This window comes from Carassius carassius, chromosome 10 (genome assembly GCF_963082965.1).
Source record: "Carassius carassius chromosome 10, fCarCar2.1, whole genome shotgun sequence".
NCBI classification, from domain to species: domain Eukaryota; kingdom Metazoa; phylum Chordata; class Actinopteri; order Cypriniformes; family Cyprinidae; genus Carassius; species Carassius carassius.
Genome location: NC_081764.1, coordinates 11481389 through 11499365, shown reverse-complemented (window position 1 = coordinate 11499365; position 17977 = coordinate 11481389). Strand labels below are relative to the sequence as shown.

The following is a 17977-nucleotide window of genomic DNA, read 5'->3' as shown; positions in this document are numbered from 1 at the left end:
ACATTTCTTACAAATATAATTTATGTTGTGTCTCAGTTATGGATTATATTAAGAGAGAGGACGTATTTATTAATATTACTTTATATATTACTTAATACTGTTATGGTGTTCGTCTTGTAAATTGTAATTTAATTTTTTTTTTCTTAGCAGTAGTTTTATAATTTTTTTTTAATCTTGCTTGATTCTTGATTTATTTTGTGTTCGTCTTGGTGCATATGTGTTTTACAGTTAGAAGACGCTTTACGATTCAGATAATTTCAGTCCCAATACATAGTTCATGTCAACATAATTATTTTTCTTATCAATCTGTCACGGTTTATTTCAAAGTACTGTGCATTATTCCTTACATATAATATAACTTTATTGTTTAAAGCAGACAAAAACAGTAGTTTCTGTGTATAGTGTTTGTTATCGTCTCCTGTGCTGTTTTTTGTAGGTCAGAGAGAGAGCAACTGAATTAAAAATAAACCAGTATAGTTATATGTAATTATTTCCAATGATCAGCTCTATTTCAAAATTCATCGAAAAGCCATTAGTTTCAAAAAATCTCTCTCTTCCCAGTTCTCTCCATTCTTCAGCACTCCCTTTAAGGAGCCATGCTCTGTATCCTAGCAACAAGGCTCACTCTCATAGATCTGCAGTGTCTGTGGCAAAGGGTGAATGCATAGTTACCATCTCAATTCACTGACATGTCTCTTGCACGCTTATAAAATACAGCTTGCGACTAACTTATCCTTGCACTGTATAATTGTTCAGTAGCTCAAAGATTGTTAGTAATTTTTGCTCTTTCAAAACAATTGGAGTTACCATTTCAAGGCATTGTTCAGTTTAAATAGTATTTTGTAATAGCAATAAAATTTCTTTTCTGAGAGTTAAAGGAACTGAAAAAATACATAATATGCAATCATTATAGGATGACTGCCAGAAGTAATGAATATGAGAAGTATTGCTCTAGAAAATGAATCCTGAAATTGTTTCACAGAGAATCCCCTATAACCACAATCAAACTTAATTATGGGATTGAGGTATGATTTGTACAAATATGAAATTCATCCATTCGGCAGTTATTAAGAGTGGCATAGAAGGTCTTATGCTGCAGTTTCAATAAGATAACTTGTATTGTAGAATAATTCTCTGTGGTTTCTACTAACAAATGAGTTTTCAGCCCTTCCACACAGAACTAAGAAAAGCTCATCAGGCCATGTGGTGTAACGGCAAACCCCTTCAGGCAAGGAACTGACCCTTCACTGCTGGCTTTTGTGTTCACACTCCTGCCGAACTCACCGGGGAAGAAAGACCAGGTCAGTCTGAAAGTGCAAATGACACTTCAGTCTCTGTTGACTGCAACACTGAAAAAAATATATTTATATATATTGAGGATGAATGATATCTCCCAGTGAGACAGGAGTAGCCTAGATTAGCATGTGGACTGGAAAATCATGTTTACTCTCATTCATGATTTAAAGAGGTACTGATTCACTAAGAAATAAAAGTAGCTAAATATATCAGGCTTGGGTAATATATAGAACGTGTAAACTGAAGCCTTTTCAATTAGGAGTTAGAATTCTATTTGAACTGGCCACACCCCATATGATTACGACTTAAAGGGATAATTCAACTAAAAATGAACAATCTGTCATGTAGTTTCAAACCCGAATGACTTCACTTCTTCTGTGGAGCACAAAAGGAGAATTGTACTGGTTGTTCTTTCCTTGCAATTATTCCCAATGGGACTGAAGCTTTCAAGCCTCAAAAAAAAAAAAAAAAAAGGCCTCAAGAACACCATAAAAGTAGTCCATAAGTCTCTTGCTCTATATTCCAAGCCTGATGAAGTCTGAGTTTTAAGAATTGCAGTTCAAACAAATCTTGTAAACCTGCTTCATTTTGTTTGGCTTTGTGTTTTGAACAAGTTGGGGTATTAAATAATCTAGGAATTATGTTTGTCCACCATAGTCCAAGCCAAAGTTAATTTATGAAAATACCCCTTATGTTTTATGTATGGGAAAATTTTTCATACAGAAAAAGTTTAAAAAGTTTGCATATACAGGTTGCTATCAAGTAAAATTTGATTCAGATTTTGGAATTTAAATAGCATTTTAATCTGAATGTTATTTTGAATATTGTAATCATCAATATGAATATGATAATCCTTAAGCGCCGTAGTATAATTAAAGGTATTATCATGGATACATCATTGTATGGTAACACAAGGATAAAAGGTGGTTATTTTCTTTTAAAAAACAGTCCTTGTGTGGCATTGGCCTTTTTCCTTTATTCCCCCCTTTTTTTAAATATAAAACAGGCATTTACCAAGGGCCAAAACAACTATTTGTAACATGTTGCAGTGGCAAACACCAAAGCAACAATGGACTAATTTAATGGATTTGTTCTTTGTTTATGCAAAAGCCTTTATTTAATCCTGCATATTATTCTCTTTCATCACTGTGTTTGAAAAGACATGAGGCGCTGTGTTTTTTCTTGAGCACAAAGAATTATTTGCTTTTCTGGCTTTATTTTTATTCTAGCCTAGCAATCATGACTAACATGGCTAGTTGTAACTTCAGGACTGACTTCACAGCACTTATATTTAGAGCAGAATTAGCATTTCCAAGACTTGTTTTTAGTATTAAAGCTTTCAGGTGCATTGTGAAGACAATAGTATTGTAGCGAAAAAATCAAATGCAATCACCTTAAACTACCTTCAGGCTGTTTTGAATGTAGTGGGTGGGGTATTCTGCAAGAACTAACTGTTGGTATATATATTGTTGCGAGTGTTGTTTCTGTCTAAGTTTACATAGACAATATTCCTTAATTGTCTTTTTTCTGGTGACGGAGACAAAAGAGCTTTGGTTATTGGCTCAATATGTCAATGGTTTCAGGAAGAAAATAGATTTGTGATCCTAGTGTTTGCGGTCTGTGCCTAGGGCAGGAAACAGCTGCCCACCCTCTGGCTTCATTGATCTGAAATTTCACCCCTGGATTGAAGAGCAACTTTTATTATTTAGTTTTAATTACCCCCTCAACCCTCTCTCACACAGTTTAGTGTTGAGACATAATCCCCCAGAGGGTCAGCAGCCACCTGGAGCTCCCGGGACCCGCACATACTGACTGTGAAGGACAGCGAAATAGACCTGTCAGACATGACTTAAAGCTTGCCAAAGCTTTGAAAGAAGGAGAAATAGTAGAGAATGAACGTGAATTGGGTGCTCAGGATTATATGGTGCTCATTCCGTGGGTGAACGAAAGCATTTGACAACGGCCAAAATTTATCGGATGTACATGATGGTACTTCAGCTCTGAAGACATCAGTGCTTCTTCCTGGCTTTCCATTCCTCCAGGTATTCTTTCAGGGACAGAGGCTATTAAATGGCCTGATGGCTTACAATTATAACTCTGGAATTATGCATCCATTAGTGCATGGTTGAAATGGCTATTTGAATTTAATTTATAGGAAAGACATTAAGATCATTGCCGCCAATTTCGCCATTGCTCAAACACCAGTTGCAGCCTTATTTACTCTTACAGGTTTCTTTCACAGACTCTTATGTGGAATAAAAGGGCACATGAATTCCCTAACATTAGTGACAAAGTACTGCAGTTCTTTGTGATTTTTAAGCCGGAAATACATAGGTGAATCTCTTGTCAGAAAATGAGAGCTCAGTCAGTTTATTAGATTATGATTTTAAGGAATCCAATGGTGGGATCCTTGCAATGTACCAATGTACAGTCTGTTATTAAATTGCACATTTGCTGCTTATTTTGCAGCGGGTATTATCCTCATGACGGAAATCTAGGAAAGTATTAAAGGGTGGAGAGAGAAAATTGCTTCACACAATCCTGGCTGCATCTCCAAACAGTAATAATTTGGCAATAATGGGCAATTCATTGCTTGATTCTTTGATGTATTTCCGAGGTAATAATCTCAAAGCAAGGCCGAATCTCAAAGGATTTTGCAGACTGCATAGAAAAGCACTGAAGCCAGACTTTTATGGCTGCCTACTCATATCAGCAAACTCTTTGTTTCCTTCCCTGACATAAAAGATCATATTGAATTCAATTATAGCCAACCACTATGGCCAAAGTTGCCTGTTTACTTGTGGCTCAATATTTCTGCTGCACAGTCACATTGTCCGTCAGATTAAAAAGGTCAGCGGAGTCTCATAAGTGTACCAATGTATAAGCGACAGTTGGACTTAGATATTGTTCCTTGATATTTTTAGTGCAGAAAGAGGTGTGTGTTTTCCAGGGAGAGCTTCGAGATTCAGTCTTGGTCTGTTAGCAATGAGGCGCACTCATAAGCGTCCAGAGCCTTGCCCTCCTTGTCAAAAACAGGATGGTGTCCGCCGGTCATTTTTGTCAGAGAACAGCCTGATTTGCCAGGTGTAATTGTCGAAAGCTGCTGTGGACACAAGTGCGATGTGTTATGGAGGCACCAATCAGGCTGACAGATCTGAGCGTGGTGAGGGAACTGCCTGAGCTCATTTTCAAACATCAGGAGAATGAGCAGATAAGAGGGTGTCTTTGACTTTGCCAAACCCCTCAGTGAGGTGAAACGGCTTTGCGGCTGAAGTGTTTCTGAAGCCCCCTGAAGACCTTGTCCATCTGTTCCCCCCGGCCTCTCTACTCCCTCTTGTCATTCACAGAGTAAACAAACAATCTAGTGCTTATTTATCCTGGACACTGCAGGCCACCAGATACCCAAATCTTACACTGCCTCCATGCCACTTTATTGGCCTGTAAGGAGTTACAGATCAAAGACAGACATATTTCATAGGGCCATGTGGTGAAATTAAGTATTTAAAAGTCTTCCAAAGAAACATCATGAATATTCAAACAGTTTTTTAAGCCAAGTACATTTGAATGCAACTGCCAACAACAACAAAAATTCACTGAGTGTCAAATTAACTAAGGTTCTAAAGATAATAAATATTATTAATAATAATATTTATTCATTATTGTTAAAAATATAATTTTTAGTTTATTATTGTTATAATATAACAATAATATTATATATAATTATTATAATATGTTATTGTCGTAATATGGATAGTTTGGGGGAAGATGTTTTTGTTTAGTTTTTTTTAAGATACTATAATTAATAATATTATACATTAATATTATATATTATAATATTGTCATTCTTATAAATCATCAAATATGCATTAAATTGATCAGAAGTGACACTAAAGGCATTAATAATTACACAAAATACTTCTTATAGTTCTGTTTTAAGCAAATGTTGTTCTTTTGAACTATTCGTCAAAGTATCCTTATAATAAATGTATCAAAAAATACATGTATGTTTCCACAAATATCACATTAATAAATTATATATATATATATATATATATATATATATATATATATATATATATATATATATATATATATATATACAATACAGACCAAAAGTTTGGAAACATTACTATTTTTAATGTTTTTGAAAGAAGTTTCTTCTGCTCATCAAGCCTGCATTTATTTGATCAAAAATACAGAAAAAATGTAATATTGTGATATATTATTACAATTTAAAATAATTGTTTTTAAATCTATTATACTTTAAATTATAATTTATTTCTGTGATGCAAAGCTGAATTTTTAGGATCATTATCACATGATCCTTTAGAAATCATTCTAATATGATGATTCATTATCAAAGTTGGAAACAGTTCTGCTGCTGCTTAATATTTTTTCAGAACATGTGATACTTTTTTAGGATACTTTGATGAATAAAAAGTTTAAAAAAAATTTTTTTAAAAAGAAGCTTGTTGTTTTTAAAATATAAATATTTTGTAATAACAATATACACTACTGGTCAGTAATTTGGGGTCAGTCATTTTTTTTCTTTCTTTTTTTTAATAAAATCAATACTTTTATTCAGCAAGGATGTGTTAAATTGATAAAAAAGTGATAGTAAAGAAAATATATTATTAGAAATATATTATTAGATTTTTTTTTTTTTTAATAAATGCAGTTCTTTTTAACCTTTTATTCATCAAATATATTAGACAGCAGAACTGTTTCCAACACTCATAATAAATCAGAATATTAGAATGATTTCTAAATGATCATGTGATAGACTGGATGTTACATGTGACACTGAAGGCTGGAGTAATGATGCTGAAAATTCAGCTTTGCATCACAGGAATAAATTATTTTTTTTAAGTTTATTCAAATAGAAAACTATTATTTTAAGTTGTAATAATATTTCACAATATTACTGTTTTTCTGTATTTTTGATCAAATAAATGCAGGCTTGATGAACAGAAGAAACTTCTTTCAAAGACATTAAAAATAGTAATGTTTCCAAACTTTTGGTCTGTACTGTATATATATACATATAGTTTGGGTCACAAATTAAATTATTTATATATATTTCATTTTTATTTTTACACATTACTTTCTATTTACATGTATGTATATTCACCTTATTCCGCCCCGCCCACTTCTGCATTTTGTCATCCGACTTCCGCTAAACCGATACGGCACGTCCGGTTACTAGTTTAGTAGTTGTAAGATTGTTTATAGCTAGCTATAACTGTGGCGAAATGACAAAGAACATTATATTATAAATTGGGAGCACGATGAAAACGTCTTACGGCGATCAAATGGTCTCAAATTGTCCCATCCATCGTCGCTGTTAACGTGGGTAATGTTAGACGATATGAAGAAGTGGCCCGAGTTAACCTATATATTTAACTGCCCTGTCAGAAGGAGTTGATGGAGCAGCAAAGAAAAATGATTTTTTTAAAAATGTACCAACGCCTTATATCCAGGTATGCATAATTATTAGGCAGATTTTCTTTTACAAATAAAACAAGCCAAAAAAAGATTATATATCACTTATATCACAAGATTAAATGCAAAATTAATAGTTAAGATTGGTGTGGTTTGGAATTGGTAAATTTTACCAAAAAATATTATCAGAAAATCAACTTGCCTCTTAATTCTGCACAGTGTATATGCAAAAGGAAAGCTAAAGGTAAGATTTGGTAGGTGTACATTAAGTCTAATCAATGAATAATGTAGGTAAACGTCAAGTGTAATAATAATAATGAATGATTCTGAAATAAGACAACTGTAAAATCTTTGAAATGTATTTTAGGTTTGCCATGTTCTGTACAGGGCTGAGGACCTGTAAGCTGCTCATCTGGGTTCCATTACAGCAAGTTACATGTGCCACACAATGAGCAATTCTGTGCCAAGACTGTAGCTAGACTACAAACCTTTTATTTTAAGTGTATGCTTCCTCGTGTCAGATGAGTTTCAGGCAGGCTACCTGCTGCTTTCTACTTGCAGCTTTGTAAATAAGCAGGAATGAGAATAATTAGGTTAAGGATAGGATATTAGGTAATTGGGATGGGATGTAGAGGATGTGGGTGAAGACTAACTATATGAAATAAGTTGTTTTAAATCAGTTATTAAGATAAATAAATAAAAACTATTTACAGCAGGTAATGTCAGGTGACACTGTAAAGGTTCATAAAAATAACTTATTACAGCAGGTAACTTCTGGTGACATTGTAAAGGTTCATAAAAATATCTATTACAGCAGGTAACTTCTGGTGACTTTGAGCAAGATCATGGGCATGTGGATCCGATCACCCTTGTAGCCGATCTGACTCGAACCAGACAAATTAAAGAGTCGATCAGGGCTGTGGTTGAAACACGAGCCGAATTCCTCAGTAAGGCAACAGGAAGTCATAAAACATTCTGTGCCACAAGTCCCAAGCAAGATAACCAACCAACCAACCAACGCTTTCACAGAACAGCTTTCAACATTAACACCACTAGAACAATTATTGACTATTTCAATTCGGAGAAGAGATTGTCAAATTTGGGGCAAGTGAGATGCAACGTCGGACATCACATGTAAACCCATAAGAGTTATACACGATATCCTTAAACACTTCCCCCACCTAGCAGAACCAGACTGAAATTCCTAAGGGGGGGGGGGGGGGGGGCTCTTTGAACCTCTGGTCTCCACAGAAATCTTTGTCAAAAGATAATGACACAGAACTGTCTTTTCTACATATATATGGACCAAGATGAACTCAAAAAGACTTATAAATGAATATCAGTCCATCGCTTCACTCCATATTCATTTATGTGTAACCCACACATTTGACTATCATGTTTATAATCCCTTATTGAGTATGTATTTTAATAACTATTGGATAGCTTAAGGATACATATTCATGTTTCATACATTCCTCAGTAGCGTGGTCGTAGCTTAGCTGCTTTCTGAATCAAATAGCTTTTCTGTAGCGAAGCTCTTTTTTTACCAAGTAGCGCGGTAGCTTCCACACAAGCTACATTTTCGCAAGCATTTCTGAAGCTCAAACTCAAATCGGGAAATACAACTGCTAAGATCACTGATCCTGGATCAGTAAGTGACGCAACGCCGTCACTTCATCTTGTTCTTGTTTACGGTGGATAGCAACCAACCAGCTTTATGATGCATTACCGCCACCTTCTGCTCCGGTCGGTACCACTCCTTGGCCAGTCAGGCAAAAAATTACTTGATGAAATGATGGCAGTGGGTGAGGTCGGAGAACAGTTGATCCCGAGGAGCGAGTCGACCGTGGCCGTACCTCGACAAGTACATGACACTGATTCCCAAATATACGACCATCGCAATTCAGTCTTCAATCACAAAATAAGCACTTTCTAGCTATCTTTTTTTCTATCTGTTGGTAGAAAAAAAGCGTTTTCCCTTGTTAAGAAAATCACATTTTAGATATATTGTAAACAAAGGGGAAAATAGCACATGCCCTCGTGCTAAATTAAGAATTTGTGAATTCAAAAACCCCATTAAAGTTTGATTTAAATCACTGATATGATTATATTATTTAATTATAATTTAAATGTAATCAAGATTATATTTTCACATAATGTTCTTTAGGATGATTTAATGTAGAAAACAGTAAATCAGAAAATAAATCAATTTAGCTGGGTTTCCAAAGACATTCACATTGCATTTTGTTCTGCAAAGGCCTATATTAAGCATGCCTATGCAAACAGGTGCGTACACATACTTGTGTGTACATTATTACGTGAATTACATGTATTTTGATTGTTTTTGTTGCCAAATTGATAAGGAACACAATACACAATTGAACTAAACAATTACACCTGTCTATCTGTTTGACTGACAGTTTTGAGCACTGAGATAGCATTGACTTGTAATAAAACCTGTTCAACATAAAAATTTAATTTTAAAAGTAGCTTAGATGTAGCAAGCTACTAGTCATTTACTGTAGAGTAACTGGTAGCTTAGCTCACTACATTTTCCAAGTAGCTTGCCCAACGCTGGGTGTGTTTAAATACTCAAGACACCATAAAATTCTGCTTTTAGTTTTTAGCTATGCTTCTTAGCTTTTGCTATTAGTCATGTTTGCTTTTAGTTTTAGCCTTGCTTCTGCTATTAGTCATGCCTGCTTTTAGCTTTTAGCTTGTAGCTTTGCTTCCTAGCTTAGCTTTTAGCCATGCTGTTAGTCATCACTGTTCTTTGAGCGCGGTTCCAGCGTGCTTCGGCGTGCACGCCTGCTGCTACTTAGCCACAATGAGAAGGAACACCACCTAGTCTCGTCAAACTTTACTTCTTTTGCGTTTGAGAGTTTCGTGTTCTGAGTTAAGTTTTGTAACGCCGTGTCTGATCTCGACTGCCCGTTCAACTTCAACCAGCCCACACAACTCTGCATCTTCAGCCAACGGCCAACCACGGGCCTCCCAAGACGTCACTTCAGCGACTACTGAACTTCCAGCCAATCAGCGACATCGGGAAAAACCCCTTTCAACGACAACAACGGGAACAAAGACAATGTACCTTCAGACATTTGTACTGGTGTATCTAATATAATTTTAACCTCATTGAGGAACTCAATGCGAGGGTTAATTAAGTGATTGATGGCTGTTCATGTCTATGCAATTTCACGTATTGCTGTAAACTTGGGATTCCACATTTCCATGCTCTTAAACTCATCTTTCCCTAACTTTCGATCTTCCTGCAACTTGTGTGAATGTGTGAGTGCGTGCGTTCATGTGTTAGATTAGTTTATATGTCTTAGATTTATCTAATAAAACCTTATTCATATTGAAAAGAGAAGTATCTTGTGTTTTGTGCTTACAAGTTAATGTCTTAAACTGCCGATGTGCTAATTGATGATGTTTTCACTATACTTTGGATATTAATATCCAGCGCAGATTTGATGTTAAACGGCTCGTTCAGTGAATCGCAGGGCGTTTCAGTGATCAGCCGTGAAACAGTGATTCTTTTCAAATTCCCTTTAAAATCTTAAATGATTCCCTTTGAGCTAAATTGACCCGTTTCCCTTACATTTATTATGGTGGAGAATGCGGGCAGTTTAATCTAAATTGTGAGCATAAACCAAGTTATTTAATCTTTTATTTTGCTGCGGATGAAAGATGAGAAGCTAGCGAGACGTGTGTGTGTGTGTGTGTGTTTGTGTGACCCGTGACGTAAGCAGCGCACGCCCACTTAAATGAATGAAAGCAGATGGGACTGTAACTCAAGTCCACCTCTCCATTGTTAACAGCAGTAAGTGAACTTAAAAGTAAACATCTGAGATCGTACAATAAGGTAGAAATTGAGCGTGTTCCTCGTTTGTGTATAGCTGATTTGATTTCACTGAGTGTTCCAGTGCCTCTCAAAAGCTATCTCAGTCACCGTTCGCTGAACGGAGCTAAACTGCTGTGATTCAAAGGGAAATAAATCGGTGAATAAAGAATAGTTTTGAGCGTGTTCCTCAATCTATGTATCAAAGCCTCAGTATTCATAGTTTGATTGCCAGTGCGTGTTCCACTGCCGAATCAAATTTTATATTTGACTCCCCTAAATTAAGTTAAACATTAGAGAATAATGTTTGCCCGTTTGTATCCGTTCAGAGTGAATGTATTCTCGCAGAACACTGCGTGTGTCCGAGAGTAATTTGAATGGGAGTGTTCTAAAAGCTTGATCAAGTAAATTTTAACTGTGTACCAACAGCGAAAAAAAAAACCTTGTGTTTGTGTCCAGAGAAACTGGCACAGAGATTCAGATTGCTATCACTGTGTTCCCTAAACTACAGCACGAAGCTGCTATTTGAAATAAGATAAATTTAACTCTATACTAACTGAGAGTTTAAGTGCCACATCGCAAAACCAACTAAAAGCGGTGTTGTTATTTGTACAGTGTTGAAATGAGCCGACATTTAATGTAACATGCTTAACTGTACTTGCAACTATGCAACGATTAATTTGCTAGTCCACTAGAGTTTGATTTGGTTGCCAAAGTTACCGTGACACGGAAGTCTTAACCTACTTGCAACTTTAAACTGAGCATGCGCAGCGCATTCACGCTAGTGTAAACAAACTCCACGGTGGTGCTAAGCTAATGAAACATTTGTATTTACATTGAAGTCTATGCAAAAGCCACTAGCCTCAAAGGTTAGCCGTTAGCATTACAATCCAGTGGTTGAATAGTGTGTGTTTGGGCAACGCTGAAGTGATTTAACCCTTTAAACATCTTAACTAACACTTGTTAGTCTCTTTCTCTCTTATTGCTCTCTTTTCTCACTATACCACTTATTTTCATTTTACTAGAAAGGGAAATACTGACTCACAATTATTAATTGTCAAATTGAAATTTAATTTAAACATTAAATTTATTTTGAATCATTGAAAATTTCCCTCTCAGATCATTTCATATGATCATTATTTCTAGTATTCTCTTTGGGGCCTAATTATTTTAGGAATGAATAAGCCTTGAACTCTGAAAGTTTAAGTAAACTTATTCTACCTAATTTATTTATTACCCATCTGAATATATGCTATTCAGACCTTTACTTATTTGATTGCGCTTTACCCCTCTTCCTGTTTTGGTTATACACTTAACCACTATTGTTTTACTTATTGATTTCCTCTATTTAATTTCCTTTTTGCATATTTTGCCCATTTATTTTTCTTGTTATTTTATTTTACTTTTTCTTACCATTTCTTTACTTAGTGTATCCTAGCTTGGGAGCTACAAACCTGAGCCCTAAAAGGAGACATTGTTATCCCTCACTACGAGTTCAAATAAATTAGAAAGACAACTCTCTTTCACTTAAAGTTTATTTTGTTTGATTAGTTGTGCAGCAACTAAAACAACGCTCTCCTCGTAGTTGAGATAACCGCTACTGAGACTTACTGTGTTCGTTCTCTCTCTTTCCTTTCCTCTTCACTTTTAACATTTGTAGGGACATGTAAGAACCATCAATCAATTCTAAGTGAATGAAATACACAATTGTGTCAAAGAAGACGAATCATCCTTATGAATTTGATTGTAATCAACCTCTCCTTTGTTCTTCCTAACCTCCCTACATTTGGAAACGCAATCCAAGTTTTAGCATCTCATGCAACGTTGAGATCAATTTAATAGAGATACGTGTTGAACAACTGTCGCCTTCGCAGCCTCCCTGGTGAACGGTCCAACTGTAAGGTGTACAGTGTCAATCCTGTCAGACTAAGGAAAGAGATATCAGCATTATTATTGTATTCTTTTGTCCAAAACAAGAAATCTAATAATATTGTTTACCTTTTTGATAACATTTAATTGGAAAAAAAATATTTTCCTAATTTGAAAAACATACATTTTTGCTTGTCATTGAATTTTTTTTCACCTCTTTTTCTCTTTTCCTCTTCCTCATTAGAGTGACAAAGTCCTTGGATCTCTAATCTACTTAGACACACTGAGACCAACAAAGTCATCACCACACTTCACTAGTGGTTCACAATCACTGACACAACACTTAGTTGTCCCACCACACATAGGTTTTTACTCCATAAAGATCTGTGTCAGTCTCTCTTCTCCCCAGCGTGCCAACATGCCGCAGACTGCAGACCCCATTGCCCATGGGGAAGATGTGAACACTTGGCTGAGAGGCATGACAGACAGCCTCACTCCAAAGACGTTTGAACTGTTATTATTTTTAATAATAATCCTAATCCTGAGAAGATTCCTGACACAAGATTCAAGCCAGAACAACAACCACGAGGAGCTAGTCAAGATCACCAGCTCCCTAAGCTATGCCTTCACAACCCAGCTGAAACTGAGCGACAAGCACATCACCCACCTTCAAGAGGAGCTGACACGTGCTCAACATCGCATAGACAAGCTGGAAGTGAAAGTTCAAGATCAACTCAAACCACCCAGCGAGAGGGAGCAGGAAACAACGGAACAAGTTATGAAGCTCCAAGCAGCCCTGGCAGCAGCTCAGCTCGACCAGCAACATACAACAGCTGCTCAGAAAGACCTGGTAAACAGACTCCAGTATGCCGAACAACTACTAGAGAAAGTTAAGCTAGACATCAGAAACAAGAATTCTGAAATCAGTGCTTTGAAAGACCACCTTGAAAGGTACAGAACTGAAACGGACAATCTGACCCAACAACTAGATGATACCAACGATGAGCTCTACATGGTCAGAAAAGAACTCCAAAATGCTTACAAGCAGAAACAAGAGCCAAGAAAAGAGAAACATATCTTAGCCTCATCACTGCTGAGCAGAGCAGAGTCCCACGTCCAGGAACTGGCATTTAACAAAGGAGCGAAGGGCCACAACCCAAAACCTCACCTGCCTTCGCCACACAACCCTTTCCTGCCAATGAAAGAAAGCCTCCCGTCAAAGCTGACCTTGGAGCTGCACACGGGATGACCATCAAAGACCTCAACAAGCTGTCTGAAAACATCAGCAGGTTCAACCCGAACTCCACAGAGGGCCACGACATCTAGGCTTACCTGCAAGATATCAAATTTCACCTGGAAATGAGACCTCATGTGACTGACAGAGACTGGTTATACCTCCTTAGAGCCACATCCAGTCCCGAGGTACGAAACTTTCTAGATCGACAGCCCAGTCAAACAAAGTCAAACTACCAGTGACTTTGTGAGGTCCTGATTAAAGAGTTTGCACACCCAGAGTCTGAACATGGACTGTTGACTGCCTTGGAAACCAAACAAGGTCGACAAGAGGCTCCACAAGCTTACTACAACCAACTCCGACAAGCCTACTTTGGTGCACACAACCAACCTGACCTTGAAGAGGATGTGAACTTCAAAAGCCTCTTCTTAAAGAATCTGCACCCTGGAGTCAGCCACCATCTAGGTCTCATGGCCTGTCCGAACTCCATGACCATCCAACAGTTGCGTGACCTAACACAGAAGGCCTATAACAAACAGAAGATAGCCTCAAAGAAAGGTAACAGAACCTCCACACTCTTGAACTCTGTTAACAAAGACTCAAGCCTTGCACTGAATGAAACCCAGTGGCATCACAACACCAGAGTCTTCCATCAAGATCACAGAGAGCGTGACACCCATATCCATGACCGTTTTCAGCCCAACTGCTGGAAAAATCCATGGGACCAGCCACGCTTCTCAAGAAACCAAAAGGATAAGAACATCTGGAAACCTAACCAGATATCCAAAGGTAATCACCAGACTCATCCAAGAGGAACTCGTGTGGGTAAACGACAACAAAACCCACCTCAGCACCACTCAGACATGCACAGTGCTGAGTATGCACAAGAACATGACTGCTTACCATCAAAAGACATGGAACAAGTCATGAAACAACTGAGAGAGTTCCTTCAAGACCATTTACATGCATATGACCACAAACTTGAGTCATGCTCGCTGTGACCAGTGACAGAATGGAAGGCCAGTGATTACTTGATGCACCACATCAGAGATGACAAGCACCTGTTCAACAATGACCCAGAACGAACAAGTCTTTCACGGCCAACCGTTGATGAAAAATCTGAGGTTCTGAAGGACATCACCTCAGTCACCTAACACAGTCACCAACAAACTGTCAAATGAACTCCATCTCCAAGAACCACACTGACTGTCTGTGCAACAGCAACCACCAGAGCACAGAAGGTCAGAAAGTCTGCCAAAGCCAGAAGGCACCACAAGAAGAATGCAACATAGGAGACAAAGTTTTGCAACCCAGCTTCAAACAGCCATGCCAAACTGCCTCCGACTGTCTGCTAAAGAACTTCCTGCCTTGCTGGACTGACCCCCATTAGACCATGGACAAGCCCTCATCCAAGCCAAGGATGACAGACAACACAGACTTGAACAGATCTGACCACACATGCACTACATCAACACACACAACATTACCTACACCCAGAGGTAAACACATCTACTGATAACACATTCAATAAACGTATTCTTCCCACAGGTAGAATATCCAACTATTAGCGTAATAAAGTTACAAATACCCACCATGAAGAAACGTGCAGCCATCCTCACAATAGGTAGAACACCTGACACAGAGTTAAGGTACATGACACACTAGCTGCACATGACATCCTAGCTCAATAGTAGTTGTAACCCATGCTAGGAAAACCCACAGCAGCTTTGTTTTGTTTAGTTCTTCTTTTACCTATCCTTCTCCTTTCCCTCTTTCCTGAGTAGGTGAAACACTTAGACACCCAGCAAGGGTCGAAGGTCTGATATTAGGATTGACTCGCAACACCTAATAACCGCCAGCCACTAAACTGAATGGAAGCCAGAGAGCTCCATGCATGATAGGTCAATTAATTTCATTGAAAATGAGATTACTAGAACGGTAAACATGTAAAGTAAGACAACCTAGAAGAACCAAACAAAGTTAACCACAAATTTGATTGATGAATCAAAATAAAACAACAATTTCCAAAACTAAACTATCCTCAATGTGCTAAACTACATTGACTAATTGAACTTAACCACGTGTACCTAAATAACCTGATGCCTGCACCAGTACAGTAACTGTCATGGAGGTGTTGTCTTGTTGTTTGCTGTGTTTGTCTGCTTCTTCTGCCTTTGTTTCTCCAGCGATCGACGATGTCTTCAGCTAAACACCTCGCCGATCGAAAGGGGGATATGTAGCCGATCTGACTCGAACCAGACAAATTAAAGAGTCGATCAGGGCTCTGGTTTGAAACACGAGCCGAATTCCTCAGTAAGGCAACAGGAAGTCATAAAACATTCTGTGCCACAAGTCCCAAGCAAGATAACCAACCAACCAACGCTTTCACAGAACAGCTTTTAACATTAACACCACTAGAACGATTATTGACTATTTCAATGCGGAGAAGAGATTGTCAAATTTGGGGCAAGTGAGATGCAACGTCGGACATCACATGTAAACCCATGAGAGTTATACACAATATCCTTAAACACTTCCCCCACCTAGCAGAACCAGACTGAAATTCCTAAGGGGGGGTTCTCCAGTCTCATCTAGGTGAAAGCAGCAGTACTGAACTTTTCCAGGAACTTATGACTGCCAAGCAGCAGGACCATGATGCCAGCAGCAGTTCCTGTACCGCATGATCAGCCTAAAGCAGAAGATATTGTTCTGCTCTAGACAGGTGAATTCAGACATCAAATATGATGATCATACAGTTCAGAGTGTGTTTCTCCATACTGTTTCACAAGGCATCGGCCTAAAGCACAGTGACATTCGACGAGAGTTGAGACCTTTCCTCTCAGACCACAATGTTTCTGATGAAACCCTGCTGAGGCATGTAATAAGAATTACAAGTGATGAAAGTGAGAGGCAACGCTGGCTGGGTCAGTCTACTCGCCATAAGGTGGTGCATGCACACAGCGCACAATTGGAGTCTTACAATGGGGCTAAAGAAATGTTGGGTGTGGCTGAGACGGCAAAAGATAAGACCATTCAGCAGCTGAGGGTACAAATAGAAAATTTAACTACTGCAGTGAATTCCCTGAAACAGTCTGGAATGCCAAAACCTTCTAATTCGTGGTATGAGTACAGCAAAACACAACCTCAAAGACATCAGCAAGTACAGCAACCACCTCAACAGCCTGTTTTCGACTTTCAGCATCCGACACTGTTCCCACCATCTGCCATGCCATTGTACAACCCGGATACACAGGTGCAGTCTCAGACCCAGTATTAAACACAACCTCAATACAGGTCAAGACCCAAAACCCAATTCTTTTCAAGTAGACGTCCTCCTCAAAGACAACAACAGTCAAGATGCCACGAATGTACAGATGAAAATGTGAATACTTGCAGCCATTGTTTTATATGCGGTGCTGAGGGACACAGAGCTGTAGGTTGCCTTAGGAAGCCAAGAGAGCATGGAAATGGGGAACGATCACTGCAGAGGGACAACCAGTGATCGAAGTAAAGTGTTCGTCCCAGTATGAAATGTTACAAGCTCCTACAACCACTTTTTACTCCATCAAAACAAATCCATAAGATCACATCTTCATTCTTACCACACCAGTCCAATCAAATGAGAGTTGCTCAGCTTGTAGGGGAAAAGTTTCTAATGAAATGTACTATGAATGGTTTTACTGTCACTGTTTTATTAGATAAAGGAGCTCAGGTGAGCATTATGGATTATAATTGGAAAGAAATGTACTTACCTCACGTAAAGCTTCGCCCACTCTCAGAGATTATTGACCCACAGGAACTGGAGGTCAGAGATGTAAAAAAGGACCTAATATCCTTCCATGTTTGGGTGGAGATTTCTCTTAACCTTCTAGGAAGCGAAGACCCTAGACTGGCTATACAGGTTCCTTTTCTGGTAAGCAGAATTGGGTTAGAAAGACCCATTCTGGGCTTTAATGTCGTCCAAGAGATTATAAGAGCTGGTGAAAGTCAATCACAAGGCTTGTTCACCCTTGCCAACCTCCTTGGCAAAGCAATGGAAATTGAAAACAATAAGGCAAATGCTCTTGTCAATATCATTCAATACCAGAAAACTTCAAATGAGGAAGATTTGGATTTCGAGGTCTCAATAAATGTTGGACCACGGGATACTGTTATCCACTCAGGTTGTGTTACTCATGTTAAATGTCATGTTCCAAGCATCTTCAATCTCACCAGCCCAGTGGTGCTGTTTGAACCTGTCATGGAGTGTCCACAGTTTGACCAGTTAATTATTGGTGAGGGACTTTTGAAAATTC

At 38.0% G+C, this 17977-nt stretch overlaps 1 long non-coding RNA gene across 1 annotated transcript in view; it reads right to left on the bottom strand.

Annotated features, from left to right (window-relative positions):
- Window positions 1-1230: 1230 nt before the first annotated feature.
- Window positions 1231-17977, bottom strand: part of LOC132151288 (uncharacterized) — a 31638-nt gene continuing 14891 nt past the window's right edge. The window contains exon 4 of the long non-coding RNA XR_009436362.1: window positions 1231-1349. This is a non-coding gene — a long non-coding RNA (uncharacterized LOC132151288). The remainder of the gene's footprint in view (window positions 1350-17977) is intronic.